The sequence below is a fragment of the Arachis ipaensis genome, chromosome B7, assembly GCF_059453495.1.
Source record: "Arachis ipaensis isolate K30076 ecotype BB chromosome B7, ASM5945349v1, whole genome shotgun sequence".
Lineage (NCBI taxonomy): Eukaryota > Viridiplantae > Streptophyta > Magnoliopsida > Fabales > Fabaceae > Arachis > Arachis ipaensis.
The window spans coordinates 93,699,867-93,715,866 of NC_142442.1; the positions used below are offsets into that span (position 1 = coordinate 93,699,867).

The following is a 16,000-nucleotide window of genomic DNA, read 5'->3' on the forward strand; positions in this document are numbered from 1 at the left end:
CTCTACATAAAAGCCTTGACTGGGAGTTGATTACATGGAAGCCCTATTCTTGATGGAACATTCTTAAGATTAGTTGACAATTGAGAGTTATTTCGTTTAGTTATCCTTTACTAAGTAAGGGAAGGTAAAACAAGTTGGAGTGCTGTTCTATTCACAACTCCCAATCCACTCTGGGGAGGATTGGTGTCAAGAATTAGAGAGTAATCCAACAATAACCCAATTACAACCTTTCTCTTGAACCTTCCAACTCAAGGGTTCCTTTCAATCAACTCCCCATCAAGTTAGGGAACTACTCACTCATTGTAAAGGTAAAATTCATAGCATATGAAAAGTAATTAAAGAAAGACATTGTAAATAAAAATTAAAAATAATCAATTAAAAATAAAAGTGTTCCTTGTATTAAATAATCCTAAAAATATTCCAATGGTAAAATTAAACAAAGCAAGGAACATGGAAGAGCAAGCCAAGTAAAGAAAATGAACTAGAATGACGAAGTCTTGATGAGGTAATAACTCTTCTCAATATCCCAATGCAAAAAGCTAGAGGAACTAAAAATCCTAAGAACTATGAATGTGTAGAGAGAAAACCTAGAGGAGGAGTAAAACTAGATCTAAAAACTAAAATTGTGTAGAATGTATGTTGTTCTTGGTTTCTACATGTTCTCTGGCTCTAGTCTGCTGTTCCGGGCCAAAAACTGGGTCAAAATAGGGCTCGAAATCGCCCCCAGCGAATCTGCAAATTATGCGGATCGCGCACGTCACGCGATCCCGTCGCTCATGCGGACGCGTCATTCGCGTTTCTGCTTTGCCACGCGGACGCGTCGTCCATGCCTCTGCGTCGCTCGTGCTTTTCCATTCCACGCGGTTGTGTCGTCCATGCGGCTGCGTCACTGCGATTTGATCTTCTACGCGCGGTCATGTCGTCCATGCGGCCGCGTCGCTTCTCGCTGGTCATCTCCTCAATTTCTTGTGTTCCTTCCATTTTTGCTAGCTTCCTTTCCAATCTCCAACTCATTCTTGCCCTATAAAGCCTGAAACGCTTAACACACAGATCACGATAACGAATGGAATAAAGAAGAAGTAAAATGTATAATTAAAAGTCTCTAGGAAGCAGTTTTCACTCATGTAATAATTTCAAGAAGGAAATATAAATGCATGCTATATTAATGAATAAGTGGGTCAGGATCATGATAAAACCACACAATTAAACACAATATAAACCATAAAATAGTGGTTTATCATTAATCCACTTGATATTCCTTTGCTTTAGTAAAGGCTAACTAAGTGGGATTAAGACTCAATTCTCATCATCATTGATAAGGATAACTAGGATAGGATTTCCGATTTCTCATACCTTACCAAAAGTTTATTTTACAGTCATTTACTTAATTTAATTGCAAGTTAAATTCACTATCTCTCCTTGCTTTCAAAACCCCAATTTACAATCTTCATAACCAATAATAAGAACATACTTCCCTGCAGTTCGTTGAGAAGACGACCCGAGGTTTAAATACTTCGGTTATTAATTTTAAAGGGGTTTGTTACTTGTGACAACCAAAACGTTTGTAAGAAAGAAATTTTGTTGGTTTAGAAGCTATACTTGCAACAGGAATTTATTCTGAATTCTAGATCACGCAAAAGTTCTCTCTTCAACTAGCTTTAGTGGTATTCAAATCAACTAGCAATTTCCAATTGTCAATTAACAAATGATCTTGACAATTCAAGTGTCTTCAATTACCCAACCCCCAAGCCAAGAGTGAAGATATACTCCATAACTATAGTTGACATTTCCTCAAACACTTGGTGAACAAGAATGCAAGACATTGTGAAATTAAGAAGAGGATTCAAAGCTAACGCTATCTACTACAAGCAATTTACAACAATCAAGCAATTAACAACAATGAACATGAAATTCCTCAATGCATTAATAGAAATCAATGTAAACAAGATCCAAATCCTAGATCCAAAATAACTAGAGTGACAAGAACACTAAAATGAGAGTAGAAGAATGAGATCTACAAATTAGAGCAATGTAAAATTGAATTAAATTCAGATCTAACCAAAGGATTCTAGTGGAATTGAAATTGAGAAAGCCAAAACCTAGAGAAAAGTGAGAGTTTCTCTCTCTAGAAACATGAACTCAAAAACTAGCTAAAAAATTGTCTAATGTGTGAATCCCTCTCAATCCTTGGTTCCTCGGGTATTTTCCCTCTAGAATTCAGCTCAAATTGGGCCTGAAGCTCCTCAGAAATTGCCAGCCATGATTTCACTAATGAAATCACGTGCCGAGCGTCATGCGTGCGTGTCGGTCACGCGCACGCGTCCTCTGGGTTTTTGTGAGCCACGCGTACGCGTCATGCACCCGTACGCGTCGATGAGATTTTTGCCCAGCCACGCGAATACGTCAACTCTTGTGCACCAATACCAGAACCAAGCTCCCACGCGTGCGCATTGGCCACGCGTGCGCATCGATGCCAAAGCTCCAAAGTTCCATTTTTCATGCTCTTTCCACTTGTGCATGCTTCCTTTTTCTCTTCTAGACCATTGTTGCCCCTATAAACTCTGAAATCACTCAACAAATAGATCACGGCATCGAATGATAATAGAGGGAGATTAAAATATAGCATATTTAGGACCTAAAAAGCATGTTTTCAACCATTAAGTAAAATTAGGAAGGAAGCACAAAACTATGCAATTTATATGAATAAGTGTGATGGAATGTTGATAAAACCCCTCAAATTCTACATAAGATAAACCCTAAAATTGGGATTTATCAAATCTCCCCACACTTAAACCGAGCATGTCCTCATGCTAAAAGGAATTGAAAGACCAAAGAATCATAGGAGAATGGGATTTATTAAATGCAGTTTACCTATATAGATGTAACTAATGCAAATGTATCTATCTACTTGGTAAAATGTGAACCAACTTCCAAGAGCATATATGAGCACAAGGGCCAAAATTACAAGATAATTCATGAACTCTACCAATTCAGACATCAAAGTGGAGTGTACCAAACTTGCATGAAGAAAGCTCGTGAAAGCCGGGAACAAGGAGTAGAGCATCAAACCCTCATCGAAAGTGTTTGGGGTTGATTCACTCAATTCTCCTTTAATCATGCTCTCTAAGATTTGTTTTCCATCTAACAATCAACAATTATTTAATGCACGCATACATATATCATGAGGTCTTTTCATAGGTTGTAATGGGGCTAGGGTCAAGGTATAGTTATACATAGCTAAGTGAGCTCGAAATTTGAATCCTTGATTAACATAAGCTTCCCACCTAACCTATATAACAACCTATAAAAATCTAAAACAAGCCTAACTACCCATTCTTCACTTTTTCACACACTCATGCATTCTTTTCTTGATCACAACTCATATGCATTGATTATTATTGGACTTCACTTTGGGGCATTTTTGTCCCCTTTTTTATTGCTTTTCTTTTTCTTTCTTTTTCTATTTTTTTGGTATATATTTTTTTCTTCATTTTGTATATATATTTTTTTCTTTTTTTGCAATAAAGTATATACAAAAGTATCAATGCATATGGTTTTATATTTAATTAACACATGAGTATGTACCCAATTCCCAAGATCTTCGACGAAAATACAAAAACATACTTTTTCCTCAACCAATGTCCCAAGTTTCCCCACATTTAAGAACAAGAAGGGATTAAAATAAGCTAAAAATTGGCAAACAATGGTTGATGAAAGGTAGGCTATTTGGGTAAGTGAGCTAAATGAAATGACGGCCTCAATCATATAAATGCATGTATACATGGAATAATGGACATAAAGAATCAAACAAATCAAAGATCACAATCATAGAAAGAGAATAATCACACAAGAAGGAGAAATAGTGGTCATAAGATGTAACCACGCAATTTGGGCTCAAAACTCACATGCTTGTGTTTTTAGCTCAAAAACCATGTTTTAGAATAAATTTTTCAAGCAAGATTACCACAAAAAATTTTCATATTGGTAGGGTGCCCTAAAGACGATTTCTTGGAAAAGAATTTATCACCCTAACCAAGTAATCCTAACATACAAAAAGTGTTCAAATACAAAAAGTAACCATGCAATTTATCCTAACTAATGAAAGAAAATCAAAATCATGGGTGTTGAAAGGAAAAGGCTTGTTACCTACACAAGTCGGTAACTGACCTCCCCACACTTAGAAGTTTGCACGGTCCTCCGTGCCGTTGGTGATATGCAAAGTGGGATTGGGGTCGCTGATGCTAGGGCATTTTGGCCAGTTTTACTGACCTTTTCTTTACTATTTTAGAGCAGTTTCATGCATTTTCTTAGTAAATAAGCAAGTTTTGGTAGATATTCACTTACATCTTGATTCAAGCAAACATTGTGAACTTTACATGATTTTATGAGAATTATGCATGAATTGAATGATAAAATGGATGATGCATGATCTCATGATTTAGAACCAAGCTTTGATGCACTTTATTTGCTTGATTTCAGGACAAAGGAAGCAAGGAAGATCCACGTTAGTAGCCACGGTAGTCTAACTAACGTGACCACTAACGTGGAATAGGAGCTAGCTTGCAACGTTAATGGAAAAAGTGATCACCAATAACGCCTTCGAAAGCCATCATAGCCCACGTTAGTGGCCACGTTAATTACATTAACGTGGAAGCTAACGTGGAGGAAAAGGGAAGCTCCAACGTTAGTGGTAAAAGTGAATACCACTAACGTTCCAAAAGGGCATAATTGGCCACGATAAGAGTCACGTTAATTACATTAACGTGAACTCTAACGTGGGAAGGTCAAGGAATCGCCAACATTAGTGACACTCACCTTTGTCACTAACGTTGGACTAAGCCAATATTGCCCACGTTAGTTGCCACGTTAATGTAATTAACGTGGAAGCTAACGTGGAGGAAAGAAATGATGGGCCAACGTTAATGACACTCACCTTTGTCACTAACGTTGGAGATGGCAATCACTACAACGTTAGTGATCGCATTAATGCAATTAACATGAGGCACTAACGTAGGAAGAAGGGGCGTTTGAAGTGTTAGTGACAAAGGTAAGTGTCACTAACGCTCTCGAAGCTTAGGCATGCCCACGTTAAGGGTCACGTTAGTTATACTAACGTGAACTCTAACATGGGGAAAAGGGGCAATAAGCAATGTTATTGGAAAAGGTGAATGCCAATAACATTTTCGAAGGACCAAGAGGCAACGTTAGTGGTCACGTTAGTGCCACTAATGTTGAAGTTAACGTGGATCATTTTTGGCTTAGAACGTTAGTGAAAAAGGTAATCGTCACTAACGTTCTCGAACCCACATTTTCACTTAACGTTAACACCACTAACGTCCTAACTAACGTCCAGCCTAACTAACACTTTTTCTGCAAGTAAAGCTGAGCCCACTGAAGACTATAACTACTTCAACTAAAGATCCAAAGGCCCATATCCAAGACATGAAGAGCCAACTAGAAGATCAGAAGAGTAGTATATATAGGAGTAGTTTTGAACTAATAGGGAGCTTTTGGCATTTTGGAGAACCACATTCTGTATATTTTACTTTCTCTGCAACTTTTAGTTTTATTTTGAAAATGTACTTTTCATTTATGCTTTCCATTTCCAGAGCTATGAAAAACTAAACCCCTTTCATTGGGTTAGGGAGCTCTGTTGTAATTTGATGGATCAATAATAGTTTTCATTATTCTTCTTCTTTCTTTTCTCTTGATTTTACTAGAAAGCTTTCAATCTTCATCTTATTGGGTAGTTGTCTTGGAAAAGAAGCTATTCATACTTGGATCTCTTCGGAACCTTGGAAGAGGAATGAAGAGATCATGCTAGAAATGCTTTCTCATGTTGGACCAAATTGGGTTTGGATGGATATAGTGACATATAATCCTACCAATACTTTGATTTGGGAATAGATATGGAAATTGATCAAGATTTGAGAGATTGGGTTGCCAAGGAATTGGAATCCAATCACTTAAGATTGCCAAGGAGATCAATGAATGCATTGATTGAGGAAGAGATGAGAATGAACTTGATCCGGAGAATACAACATCTCCTGAGCCCAATGAATCCCTCATTTCTGATCTTACCCATTCTCTTTACTTTCTGCCATTTACTTTTATGTTCATTTCCCCAAATCCCCATTTAAGATTCTGAAATTTACTTTCCGCCATTTATATTTTGCTCTTTATTTCCAGCATTTACAATTTCTGTTATTTACTTCTCGCCATTTACGTTTTTGCAAATATCAACTCAATTTCTGCTTAGCTCAACTAGATCATTCCTCTGATTAAAGTTGCTTGACCAATCAATCCCTATGGGATTCGACCTCACTCTATTGTGAGTTTTTACTTGACGACGATTCGGTATACTTGCCGAGGGAAGTTTGTTGAGAGACAAGTTTCCGTGCATCAAGTTTATGGCACCGTTGCCGGGGATTGATTTTGTATCAACAATGATTAAATTGGTGGAAAACTAGATTGAGCATTTTTCTTTTGTTTGATTTAATTTCATTTGATTGATTTACTTTTAGTTTTAGTTATTTTCTTCCCTTTACCCCTTACCCGTTGTGGTGTTATCTTTAATTTTTTTTTTTTTACAATTCAGTTCAGTAACCCACTAACTATTTGATATATTGCATCACTCACCCTAACAGCATTCCTAACCAGAGTAAACTCCATTCAACTTCTCTCTTGCTTTATTCTCTGTTGGTTGTATGACAGGTAGAAGAAGCGGGGCTTCAACTTCCTTTGATTATGAACCTGAGAGGACCTTCCTTAGATTAAGGAGGGAAGAAAGAGGAAAGAGAGTCGTTAGTGCTGAGAAAGAGGAGTATTTTGAACCAGACATGGATGAGAATATGGAGAACCATCATGAAGAAGAGGCTCACAACCATGGCAGAGAAGGTCTAGTGCATCATGCTGGACAAGAGAGAAGAGTTTTAGGCTCTTATATAAATCCAAACCCAGGAAACTATGGAAGTAGCATCCAAAAGCCAACCATACATGCTAATAACTTTGAACTAAAGCCACAGCTCATCACCCTTGTTCAGAACATCTGTTCATTTGGAGGAAGTGTCCAAGAAGACCCCAATCAACATCTAACCACCTTCCTGAGGATATGTGATACTGTGAAGTCTAATGGTGTTCATCCTGACACCTATAGATTGCTTTTGTTCCCCTTTTCACTCAAGGACAAAGCATCTAAATGGCTAGAATCTTTCCCGAAGGAGAGTTTAACAACTTGGGAAGATGTGTGAACAAATTCTTGGCGAGATTCTATCCTCCTCAAAGAATCAACAGGTTGAGAGCTGAGGTTCAAACCTTCAGGCAACAAGATGGTGAAACTCTCTATGAAGCATGGGAGAGGTTTAAGGACTTGACAAGAAGGTGCCTGCCAGATATGTTCAATGAATTGGTGCAGTTACACCTTTTCTATGAAGGTATTTCTTACGAATCAAAGAAGGCAGTAGACCACTCATCTGGGGGGTCTCTGAACAAGAAGAAGACCATTGAAGAAGCCATAAATGTCATTGATACTGTAGCTGAGAATGACTATTTCTATGCTTCTGAAAGAGGCAACGCTAGAGAAGTGATGGAGCTAAACAACGTGGATGCACTACTGGCTCAAAACAAGATGATCACTAAGCAGCTGGCTGACCTTACCAAGAAGATGGAAAGAAACCAAGTAGCAGTAATCACTACCTCATCAGCAGCTCAAGAAGGAGTGAATGCAAAGGCAGAGGATTATCAAGAAAAAGCCAACTACATTGGGAATTCACTTAGGCAGACCCATGATCCATACTCCAAAACTTATAATCCTGGTTGGAGGAACCACCCAAACTTTGGGTGGGGAAATCAACAAGATCAAGGCCAAGATCAGAGACGTCACAACCCCAACAACAATGAAGCTCACCAACATTCCACACAGAGATCATATCAGCACCCACCTTACAACATCTCTCAACATCCATATCAAAACCAAAATGGCCCTTCTCATTCCTTCAATCTCAACTCACCATCATCTGAAGATAGACTCTCAAGGATTGAGACTCTACTTGAAGGCATATCTAAGGAAATCCAAGATAACAAGGTGTTCAAGGAGGAGGTGCGAGCCAATATCAAAAACCTGGGAGACACCATCAAGAGGCTAGAATTTCAAGTGGGATACCTTTCTGAGAAGATTCCTAAACCTACTGACAGCTTCCCAAGTGACACAGAGCAAAACCCGAGAGGTGAAACAAAGAAAGTAAGATGGGAAGAATGCAAGATGGTTACTATAAGTGATAGGAGGACTGAGGAAGAGCTGAACAAACCCTTCGAACACTCTGGAGATACTTCAGCAGAGAAACAGGAAGAGGGTCACCAAGAAACCAAAACTACACAGAAGGAGATTCTGAACCTCTATGCACCTTTTCTCCAAAGACTCAAGGGTGGCGTAGAAAAGAGAATATACTCAAAGTTCCTCGACATGTTTGTATCCCTTCACGTAAACATACCATTCATCAAGGCTCTCCAACAAATGCCCTCATATATTAAGTGCATGAAGGAGCGGCTGACCAGGAAAAGCTCACTCAAAGGAGGGCAAACAATAGCGATGAATAAGGAGTGCAGTGCTTGATGAGCGGATATTTTATACGCTTTTTGGGGATAATTTCATATAGTTTTGAGTATGTTTTAGTTAGTTTTTGGTCTATTTTTATTAGTTTTTAGGAAAAATTCATATTTCTGGACTTTACTATGAGTTGTGTGTTTTTCTGTAATTTCAGGTATTTTTCTGGCTGAAATTGAAGGAGCTGAGCAAAAATCTGATTCAGGCTGAAAAAGGACTGCTGATGCTGTTGGATTCTGACCTCCCTGCACTCAAAGTGGATTTTCTGGAGCTACAGAACTCGAAATGGCGTGCTTCCAATTGCGTTGGAAAGTAGACATCCCGGGCTTTCCAGCAATATATAATAGTCCATACTTTGCACAAGAATAGACGACGTAAACTGGCGTTCAACGCCAGTCCTCTGCCCAAGTCTGGCGTCCAGCGCCAGAAAAGGATAAAAAACTGGAGTTGAACGCCCAAACTGGCACAAAAACTGGCGTTCAACTCCACAAATAGCCTCTGCACGTGAATTGCTTAAGTCTCAGCCCCAGCACACACCAAGTGGGCCCCAGCACACAGAAGTGGGCCCCAGAAGTGAATTTCTGCATCATCCATCATAGGTTATCCAATTTTTGTAAACCTAGGCTACTAGTTTAGTATTTAAACAACTTTTAGAGACTTATTTTGTATCTCATGACATTTTGGATCTGAACTTGGTATTCTCTGACGGCATGAGTCTCTAAACCCCATTGTTGGGGGTGAGGAGCTCTGCTGTGTCTCGATGAATTAATGCAAGTATTTCTGTTTTCTATTCAAACACGCTTGTTCCTATCTAAGATGTTCATTCGTGCTTAACTGTGATGAAGGTGATGATCAGTGACATTCATCACCTTCCTCAAACCATGAACGTGTGCCTGACAACCACCTCCGTTCTATATTTGATTGAATGAGTATCTCTGAGATCTCTTAATCAGAATCTCCGTGGTATAAGCTAGAACTGATGGCGGCATTCATGAGAATCCAGAAAGTCTAAACCTTGTCTGTGGTATTCCGAGTAGGATTCAAGGATTGAATGACTGTGACGAGCTTCAAACTCCTGAAGGCTGGGCGTTAGTGACAGACGCAAAAGGATAGTAATTCCTATTCCAACCGGATCGAGAACCAACCGGTGATTAGCCGTGCTGTGACAGAGCGCGTGAGCATAGTTTTCACTGGAAGGATGGAAGGTAGCCATTGACAACGGTGATCCACCAACACATAGCTTGCCATAGGAGGACGTGCGTGCGTGAACAAGAAGACAGAGGAAAGCAGAGATTCAGAAGACAAAGCATCTCCAAAAACTCCAACATATTCTCCATTACTGCATAACAAGTAACCTTTAATCCATGCTCTATTGTTTATTCGCAATTCAACTGATAAACATAATTGACTTCCTGACTAAGATCTACAAGATAACCATAGATTGCTTCAAACCAACAATCTCCGTGGGATTCGACCCTTACTCACGTGAGGTATTACTTGGACGACCCAGTGCACTTGCTGGTTAGTGGTACGCGTTGTGAAAAGTGTGATTCACAATTCGTGCACCAGTGCTCTCATTCAACCAGAGTTGCCTACAAAAAGGAAGGATCCAGGGAGTTTTCACATCCCCTTTGCCACAGGAGAAACAAGGTTTGATAAAGGACTCTGTGACCTAGGAGCAAGCATCAACTTAATGCCTTTATCCCTCATAAAGAAGCTGCAGATCAATGAGCTAACACCCACAGACGTAGTCATCAAGCTGGCTGACAAAACTCAAAAACAAGCAGTAGGAGTGGTTAAAAATGTGTTGGTAAAGGTTGGAAACTACTTCCTTCCCACAGACTTTGTCATGTTCGAAATGGAAGAGAGTCACCTTCACCCAATCATATTGGGAAGACCATTCCTAGCTACAGCCAGAGCGCTTATAGATGTGGAGCGAGGAGAGCTAATACTGAGGATACATGATGAACAACTCGCATTCAATGTCTTCAAACCCTCACAAGAAGCAGATCAAGAAAACAAGGAACCAAAGGAAGATCACGACAAGGCACTGGTGGAAGAAACAAGCACTGAAGCACAAACTATACACCTGGGAATCCCTTTGGTTGGTAAACAAAACAGTCAGAAGGTGCAACAGTTAAAGGAAACCCAAGAGGAGCCAAACCCACCAGAATCATATGAGACCAGCAACAAAATTTTCCTGGGAAAGGAGGCCACAAGGAGCAGGGTAGAGTTAAAAGAAACAAGGAAGAAGGCACCAAGGGGATGGAGGAACAAGAAGATCCCTACAGAGGATTTCTCTCTAGGGGATAAAGTGATATCAGCTTATCTGCCAGTTATCCCACCTCATCTCCCCACCATCCCATCTCAGCTGCCTAAAGTTTTCACCATTAGCAGAATTCTCTCCTTAGAACATGTGGAGATCCTTAATGAAGCCAATGGAGATAGATTCACTGTGAGGGGAGAAGATTTGAAGCATTACCAATCACCCTGACAAAGGCAAATCATCGAGCTAGCGACGCTAAAAGAGCGCTTTGTTGGGAGGCAACCCAACCTAAGGTAGTTCCCTTTTCATGATCATTTCAATAAAAGTTACAAGTAGTTTTCCCTGTACTGTGAGGAGCTAAGTTTGGTGTTGCACACCAAAACAATCCAAGAGTGAATGTGTAATTCTAAGTTTGGTGTTCCACCAAAGATTTCAGTTAGAATCACACTACACCTCTTCAAAGGCAAGTTGCTAGCCCCAACCAATCTGGGAAATCACTTAACAATAGTTTAGTTTCTAGTTCATAGTCATTTTATTAATAAAAACACATGAGGTTCTCTGCATGTATTCAATCTGTTGCATTAGGCAGGGAATTAAGTTTGGTGTTCACACACTAAATTAAGTTTAGAAATTCACAAGCATATATGCATGCTAACTATTTCTCAAGCACTTTGGGAACAAGCAACTTCCAATAACTTTGCAGGAATTCAATCAATCTTCTGGAAAAATGGTGCACCATCATCCAAGGAGGTGAAAAAGGATGCAAAAGCTATGGATGATGACAACAAAGGGATAGCTAGAAGTCACCACCAAAAGGTTGTATTGTTACTTGATTCCATCTGCTTGGAAATGCTCAAATTGGAAGTATGAATGTGCCCCTGTTAATAGTTACTCTTTAGTTTGAGTCACTAGAATTTAATGTTTGTTTTTTTTTGTGCTTTTATCATATGTGTACTGGTCCAAGTTACCTGTTTTCATTTTCATCCTACTTACTTGTATGCTTGCCCTTTGAATTTAATAAAAGAGAATGTTATGAAAGAAACTAGAGTAGGGTTCATATGGTGAAATAAGTCCTCAAGGTTGGTAGTGGGATAATAGATTAGCTAAGTTGGATCACCTATAAGGTATGAGGGCCCTTATGTGTACTAAAGAACATGCTTGAAGCACATTCTATGAGATTAACCAAACAACAAGATCCTAATAAGAAAAAGAGAAAAGAACAATAAGAATTTGAAAAAGAAAGAAAAAGAATAAATAAGGCTAGGCACCAAGGGTTTGAATCTTGAGGGATGTGTCTGTGGTGATCTTGTATCAAGGATCTGCTTGGATGAATAAGTTCTTAGGAGTGGTTCATCACTTGGTAACTGATGCCAAAGCATCTTAGGCTAGTTTCACTAGTATTTTTCTGTTAGTTTTAGTGGTTTTATGCATTTTCTTGAGCTTAAAGTAACCAAGAATGGTTAAAAGAAGAACAAAGCAATGAACCATCCAAACAGTATGATTTTGATGCAAATTGCATGAGTTTTTAGTTATATTACTTGAATACTATGAATGGAATATTTCTCATGAAATTTTGCAAGACTTTGATGCAATTGTTTGGATGATTTCAGGGAAGAAGAGGCTAAGCAAGGAAGCAACAAAATCAATAAAGGAAGCTTGAATATCACATGTGGAGTTTAAGTTCCAGTTTAAGCCTAAACTGGAGCTTAAACGCCAGAATCATGAAGGCTAAGAAATGCTGGAATTGAAGTTTAACCTCCAGTTTAACCTTAAACTGGAGGTTAAACGCCAGAAGTGAGAAGGATACCAAGGGGGGCAGTTCCACGTTTAACCTCCAGTTTAACCTTAAACTGGAGGTTAAACGCCAGAAGTGGGAAGTGCACCAGGGAGCCATTCCACGTTTAAGCTCCAGTTTGACCTTAAACTGGAGCTTAAACGTGTTCGACCAAGAACTCTCCTCCAGGGCTGCCTTTCCCCCCTTCCACGTTTAAGCTCCAGTTTAACCTTAAACTGGAGCTTAAACGTGTTCGACACCTCCAGGGCTACCTTTCTCAGCTTCCACGTTTAAGCTCCAGTTTAACCTTAAACTGGAGCTTAAACGTGTTCGACCTCCAGGATGGCTTCCTCCTCTTCCACGTTTAAGCTCCAGTTTAACCTTAAACTGGAGCTTAAACGTGTTCGACCTCCAGGGCTGCCCTTCCTATCTCCACGTTTAAGCTTCAGTTTAACCTTAAACTGAAGCTTAAACGTGTTCGACTACATGACTCTCCAGGGCTGCCTTCTTCCATTTCCACGTTTAAGCTTCAGTTTAACCTTAAACTGAAGCTTAAACGTGCTTCTACAAAAGGCTTCACTGGAAGTGTCTGGCGTTTAAGCTGCAGTTTAAGCTTAAACTGCAACTTAAACGCCACTCTTGGAAAAGGTTTCTGGGCCAAAAATATTGCGGTTTAAGTTAGTCTTTGAGCACAAACATTAACTTAAACTTACTCTGGCATGAAACCCAATTGAATATCATGGTTTATGGGATTGGGCCTGAAGAATTGATGAGTCTGAAATTTCAATTTGTTGAGTCATGTATTATTATTTGATTATCACTAAGATGGCTCAATGAATGTTACAGAATTTGGATCAGCAGCCTCATCAAGATTATGGATCATAAACCCAAAGCAAAAGGAAAGCAGGGAGAGGCCTCAAAGCCCAAGAAACACAACAGAAGCTCAATATAGAAAGTGTATAAATAGGATAGAATTTAAGTTAGGGGGGACTTTTACCTTCACTTTTAGCTAGTTTTCATATCTTTGTAATTGAATTCAGAGCTATGACTCACTAAACCCCCTTTCATTGGGTTAGGGAGCTCTATTGTAATTCAATGAATCAATAATAGTTTATCTTCTTCTTCAATCTTTTCTCTTGAATTTTGTTAGAAAGCTTCTCGATCTAATTCCATTGGGTAGTTGTCTTGGGAAAGAAACTACCCATATTTGGAATCCTTCGGAACCTTGGGAAAGGAATGGAGGATTCATGCTAGAGAAGCTTTCTCACAGTGAATTGGATTGGGGTTTGGATGGATATTGTGACATGTAATCCTACCAAATTGTGGTTCATGAAACTGTGTGGTATAATCAGTGATCGAGCATCATCTCTTCTTATGAACATTTAAACCAAGGGATTGGGAATTTGTTCATTTTTAGAGAGAATTGGTGAGCCAAGGGATTGGGATCCAATCATATAAGATTGCCAAGCAAAATTCAATGAACGCATTGCTTGAGGAAGAGATAAACATGTTTTGATTCGGAGATCTCAATATCTCCTATAACCCAATGAATCCCCAAATTCTGATTTCCATCTTCTCTTTACATTCTGCAACTCAATTCATGCAATCACCCCCATTCCCTTTTAATTTCAGCAATTTAGTTTCTGCTCTTTAATTCATGCAATTTAAGATTCCACCATTTCAATTTCTTGTCATTTACTTTTCCCGCCAATTTTACATTCCGCAATTCTCATCTCAATCTTGATTCCGCTCAACTAGAACACACTTCTAATCCGAATTGCTCACTCAACCAATCCTTGTGGGATTCGACCTCACTCTATTGTGAGTTTTTACTTAACGATAACCGGTGCACTTGCCGGAAGGAATTTTGCCGATCGTGCAATTTCCTAAATCGTAGCATAACTAGTTTATGCGCATCAAGTTTATGGCGCCGTTGCCGGGGATTGGTTTTCGATTGACAATTCTCAAATTGGAAGTTAACTAGATTGAGCATTTTTTTTCTGTTTTGAATAATTCAGTACAAGTTATTTGTTGAATTTTAATTTCTGCACTCGGTTACATGCTTTCTTTCTTTATGCCTTTAAATTCAAGCAACTAACTCACTGACTCACTAACTGTTTGAATTAATTCCTCAATTGCTCTAACCATACTCTTCCATTAACCAAGAGTATTTCACTTGTTTGTTGCCTGTGCTGTGTTCTTGTATGACAGGTAGGAGAGGAGAGACATCAACTCCTCCATATACCGAACCAGAGAGGACCCTTCATAGACTTAGAAGGGAAGCAAGAGGGAAGAGAGTAGTGGGAGAAGAGGAATCTGAAGGAGAATCTGAGGACAATTTTGAGGAAGCTTTAGATCTCAACATGGATAGAGAAGTTCACAACCATGAGAGAGCTGATGGAAACAATGCCATTCCTGAGAGGAGGGTTCTTAGTTCATACATAAACCCAACCTCTGGGAATTGTGGTAGCAGCATCCAGAAACCACCCATTCAGGCCAACAATTTCGAGCTCAAACCACAGCTAATATCACTGGTGGAGAATCATTGTTCATTTGGTGGAAGTGCTAATGAAGATCCCAACCAACATCTCACAAAATTCCTGAGAATTTGTGACACTGTGAAGTCCAATGGAGTCCAGGAAGATGCCTATAAACTGCTTTTGTTCCCATTCTCACTTAGGGACAAAGCAGCTAAGTGGCTGGAATCATTCCCAAGGGGGAGTCTAACAACATGGGATGAGGTGGAAAGCAAGTTTCTGGCACGTTTCTACCCCCCACAAAAGGTCAATAGGCTTCGATCTGAGGTTCAAACTTTTAGACAACAAGATGGTGAAACTCTCTACGAGGCATGGGAGAGATTCAAGGATTTGACAAGGAAATGCCCACCAGACATGTTCCATGATTGGGTGCAATTGCATATTTTCTATGATGGACTCTCTTATGAATCAAGGAAGGCTGTAGACCATTCATCAGGAGGTTCATTGAACAGGAAAAAGACTGTGGAAGAGGCCATTGAAGTGATTGAGACAGTGGCTGAGAATGAGTACTACTATGCATCAGAAAGGCACAACACTAAGGGAGTCATGGAGCTGAACCATGTTGATACAATTCTAGCCCAAAACAAGGTGTTTGCCAAGCAACTAGCAGAGCTTACCAGGCAATTAGAAACAAAGCAAGTGGCTGCAATACACACACAAGATCAAGAGGAAGTAAGCATTGAAGGAGGTGATTGGGAAGAGGCCAACTATGTGGGAAACCAACAAAGGCAATCATATGATCCACACTCCAACACTTACAACCCAGGATGGAAAAATCACCCAAACTTTGGGTGGGGGAACCAACAAACCCAACCACAAAA

At 39.5% G+C, this 16,000-nt stretch overlaps 2 non-coding genes across 2 annotated transcripts; both read right to left on the reverse strand.

Annotated features, from left to right (window-relative positions):
- Nucleotides 1-7,291: 7,291 nt before the first annotated feature.
- Nucleotides 7,292-7,398, reverse strand: LOC148553395 (small nucleolar RNA R71). Its single transcript, XR_015893850.1, has one exon. It is a non-coding gene; the product is annotated as a small nucleolar RNA R71 (small nucleolar RNA).
- An 8,033-nt stretch (nucleotides 7,399-15,431) lies between these two features.
- LOC148553396 (small nucleolar RNA R71) lies at nucleotides 15,432-15,535 on the reverse strand. The gene has a single exon (XR_015892513.1). It is a non-coding gene; the product is annotated as a small nucleolar RNA R71 (small nucleolar RNA).
- Between the last annotated feature and the right edge of the window lie 465 nt (nucleotides 15,536-16,000).